This window comes from Macaca nemestrina, chromosome 6 (assembly GCF_043159975.1).
Source record: "Macaca nemestrina isolate mMacNem1 chromosome 6, mMacNem.hap1, whole genome shotgun sequence".
In the NCBI taxonomy this organism is placed as follows: domain Eukaryota; kingdom Metazoa; phylum Chordata; class Mammalia; order Primates; family Cercopithecidae; genus Macaca; species Macaca nemestrina.
This window is the reverse complement of record NC_092130.1, coordinates 156878801-156883478: the sequence shown is the minus strand read 5'-3', so window position 1 is coordinate 156883478 and position 4678 is coordinate 156878801. Positions and strand designations below refer to the sequence as shown.

General features: G+C 30.7%; 1 long non-coding RNA gene across 1 annotated transcript; it reads left to right on the top strand.

Annotated features, from left to right (window-relative positions):
* Positions 1 to 250: 250 nt before the first annotated feature.
* LOC139363624 (uncharacterized) lies at positions 251 to 4074 on the top strand. Its single transcript, XR_011624328.1, has 3 exons — positions 251 to 428; positions 835 to 859; positions 3776 to 4074. It is a non-coding gene; the product is annotated as an uncharacterized lncRNA (long non-coding RNA).
* Positions 4075 to 4678: the final 604 nt, after the last annotated feature.

The window sequence follows — 4678 nt, the reverse complement described above, 5'->3', positions numbered from 1 at the left end:
AAGAGGTTAATATCCAAAATATATAAGGAATTTCAAAAAACTGACTAACAATGAACAAATAACCTGATTAAAAATGTTTAAAGGACTTGAGTAAACATTTCTCCAAATAAGACATACAAATGGTAAATTTGTAGATGACAGAAATTTTTATTTATTTTTAAGATTAAAGTTATATTTATTTGTCTCAGACTCTTCTGGTAGTTTTGTACTTTAACAATGGCTCTTTTTGTGAATTTTCTCTGGAATTTCAGCATCCAGGTGAAGACTAGAGTTGACAAACATTCTTCAGGAACAAGCAGCTGTATATCGTCACTTCACCACTCTCTTGAGTTTTGAACTCAATGCTGTTGTAACAATTAGGCCCTCTGTCGGCAAGTTTTTGTTCAGATGGCAACCATAAAAATAGAACACCAAAGTCTAAATAATAGGTAGGTTTAAAAAAAAATCTGAAATTATCATCAAAGGAGAAATGTAGGCTTATTTTCTGCTACAGAGAGGCAGTTTTATGGTATGTTAATAGCACAGAATTTGCAACGCCATAAGCTCAGTGTGAAACTTGGTTTATCCATGTACTTGCTGAGTGTCTTTAGATAAGATTCTTAAACTCCTGTGCTTCACATTTCTTAAGTTCAAAGTAGGTGAAATAATAATAATATCTCACCTGTAGATTTCTTTGGTGATTAAGTGTAAATACGGTAAAGCACTTAGAAGAATGGTTGACCCATGATAGTAGGGCCTATAGACACTATTGTGAAGACATATGTGAAATTACTTTAAAGTATAAGATCTATAAGAGTGTTTGGCCAGTATCTTATTGGATATTCTGTTTTCCAGGATTCCACATAGTTCTTGGCACAAGGTAGGTAATGCCAATTTTTTCCTTTTTTTTAAAGAATGAAATAAATGAGGTAGATGACTGAGTAAAGAAATTGAGCGAATGTCATGCCCAGACTGAAGATGTGTACATTTCATGCACACAATATTTCTAAGTTCTCATGTAACTTTGATCAAATCACAATAGTTACTTATCTCATTAATCTATCATTTATGTTTGTATGTATTCCTACTTTTTAATTAAAAACTCCTTATATCACTTCTCAGAGTATAATAAAATGTAAAAGGATTCAAATCACATAACATTTAATTAAGTACTTAAAGGAAGTTGAAGGAAAGAAGAGAGGAAAAAGGAAGGAAAGTAATGAAAAAAAGAAAAAAGCTTGAAAATAATAGAGTATTTTCATTGAGTGAAGGACCACCACAAAATATTTTTTTCAAGATAAATTTTTAAAAGTATTATAAGAGCAACATATACTAAATGCTTCCTACACTGCTATGTTGGTCAAAAACACTTACTTCTTATATAGATACTTCTATGAAATGACACATAAATTTTCAGAATGATTTACTGATAAGGTCAAGTAAAGGACAAACTCTGATTCATGTTTACACAAACTAAATTCATTTTTCCAACCAAAATGTAGCATTTTACAGGTTAGTTTAATTATTTTAGATAAAGTTACTTATTTATATAGCTATTTTACATAAAATATACAATTTTCACCTTAAAGTAATACATTGTACCTAGGCACTATTGCTTAGGTTAAATACATAGAGTTGAAGACATTTTCATTTAATTTGTTATTGCTGCTTTAACAATATAACATTAATACCTGGCTCATGACAGGAACAGAATGAATGCTTCTAAAGGTGAAGTTGCATTTTAACATGTACCAGTCAGAGTAACTGGATTTTTTCTGGATGATTAGGTACAATGAATGATCTCCCAAGTAGCAATCAGTGACAGAGGCTTTTACTTAAACACTACATGAGGAAAAAACACCTAAACTAAAACAAACAGAATACCCTACAGAAAACTACTGTCATTTAATGATTCCCTGTTAAAATTAGAATCATATTGTTTTTCAAAAGTACATTAAATTGTGAATAGAATATCTAACAAATGTATTTTTTGAAAGTTTGGTTGCAAAGAATTTTGTAAGTAATATTTCCTGTCTTTTCACTCAAATGTTATCAGCATTGCACTTCAGTTTTCCCTTACTTTCAATTCCCTGGGTATCTATCAACAGAACATCATTAACATTACCTAAGTTTTCAGCAAGTATGATAAAATTATTTTGTGTGGCTCACACTAATAACTGGTACAACCCAGAAAAATGTAATTCAAGTTTATTTATTTAGTATTAGGAACGAGAGATATAAAATTAGGCTTTGTTTTATAGCAATCACAAACAGCACTACCACCGCCATCCTCACTGAATATGAGACATAGATGCTTCAGAATTTTATTTCTCATATAACTTTTATCTGTCAATACCAGCTAAAAACTGTTGACTTTCACAATTTCCTGTCTAGACATTACAAGATGGTTCTTGACATGATAATAATTATTTGTTTATTCAAATCCAGATGTAACTCATATTGTATGTCATAATGTGTCCTAACCAAACAGAAATCAGTTTTTTTTTAATTTAGTGAAGAGAAAAGTAGAACGTTATGCTGTTTTGCATCTCCTCACTTACTACACCCTCATTTACTCCTAGTCCTTGCTCCATCCTGGATCCTCATTCATTGTTCTGATTTTCTTTGAACTATAGAACATCTTGAAGATAATGGGATGAGTTTGGCTAACTGCCCATCTCCTTACTACTTCTAAACCTTTGTGGATATGTAGAATTTTGAAAATTGAAATCTGGAGACAGTTTGTAAGGAAAATATAATGTGGAATGATAATTTTGAAGTGTTTCATTAAAAGATTCTCCAAAGTTCTAAATGAAAGGACCTACAATAGTCATAATGGGGTCCGGTTCAGAAAACAGAAAGTCCTCTTGTAGATACTCCTTATTTCATTTTATTAAGTATTTTTTTCCTTTCTTCATAAAAAAATTTTTTAAATTTTCTTTAAATGAATCTCCACCTTTAATCACACTGTCTGGGCCTATCTCTATTTTCTGATCTATGAACGTCAAACTGACTGTGTCATTCTCTATAACAGACAAGAATTCAGCACTAAGGTCAGTGTTGCTTACCAAATTCCAAGTATTCTGGCATGTCAGAAAGCATGTTAAAGCCTGGATACAGTCTAATTTCCTTTATAGTTTAAGTATTTCCGTGAGAGTATGATTGTTTATTTAATATTGAACGTTATCACTCACATCTTTGTAAACACAGACATTCATTTTGAGGGCCAATGTAGCATAAAGAAATAAGCTAGATATCTCTATTATCCTTAGCAAACCAAGAATCGAATTATTGTATAAGGTAGTATTCTGTTTGTTTATTATTTCAACTTGGAGTGTACTACCATAATAAACAGTATACAACATATTCTAATGGATACATTCCACAGAATGTCTCCCCTGTAAGTAAAGAATCAAATCTCTTTTCCTTTATTTTCACTTGGCAAGATAAAGAGATAGTAAATTATTCCAGTAAGGCTGAGATCACCAACATCTGTTTACAAAGTAAAATGTCAAAGTGTGTAAGCTAAATAAATCATAACCCCAAAGTGTTTAATCATGCCAAAGTATAGGTGATTATATTTAGTCATGATTTATATTCATTTTATCTGATCAGATCAATGGTAGTCTTATTTAAAATGATGTCTGAATGTTCTTTAGCTAAAACCAAGTGATATTTCTGATAAAAGTTCATTTTATCTACTTCATGTTGAAAAGTACAATTTAGTCCCACTATTAGATAGGTTAAAATATGCTTTGCTGTTTTGTATTTCTAACATACTTCTATTTTTTTACAGGAAAAAAAACAGTGATTTATAAAAGATGACAAGTTGCAAAATAGGCTTCACTAGGATTTATGAATTGCAAAATGCTCTCTTGATAATAATCAATGGTAGAATCACTGTTTACATTTTCTCATTTATTTGCAAGTTCACACATTACAGAGCTGGAAATAAAAGCCCTCTCCTCCAAATTTTCTGTACTAAAAAAAATGTATCTTTATTACAAAGAGATTGAAGTAAGGGCTTAAAGTTGTAAACTTTTATATTACAGACTATTTATTACCCTTTGATGATGTGAACAGACGTCTTTCTGCGCTTATGATTGGAATCTTAGAAGCACGGTCAGTGTAAGAACAGTTGGTGACTTTATAACACATAGTTGGCAGGGCATTTCTGGTTTAACCTAAATGGCTCACATGGAAGCAACACTGTTGTACTTAATAATAATCACAATAACACAGTGCCAATCACCCATTTATTTTTCTTAATATATCCCAATTTAATAGAAGATGTGTTAAATGTAATTGGTTAAATCTTTATATTAGGATTCTGGAGTCTAATACTGTATATCTTAATAATATTTATAAATTTAAAAAAGATTGACAACAAAATTCAATTTATGCGTTTATATATTATATCCAACCAAATTTTCATTTCTCATTGTCTCCTTTTTATATTTTGTTTTTGTGAGACTACCTTCACCTTCCTCTTTTTTTCCCCCAATGCTTTTGAACTCTGTTTTCTCTGCTTGCTTCTCCTATTGGTGTCCAAACTTCTCTTGGCTTCACCTCAGTGTTAGGTCATTGTTCAAGTTTGATTCAACCCTAAATAAATAATTTAGTTTTGCTTTTCATAAACAGAACTTCCGTTTGATATGCCTTTTTAAAATGACTGTCCTTTTAAAAATACCTTCTTATT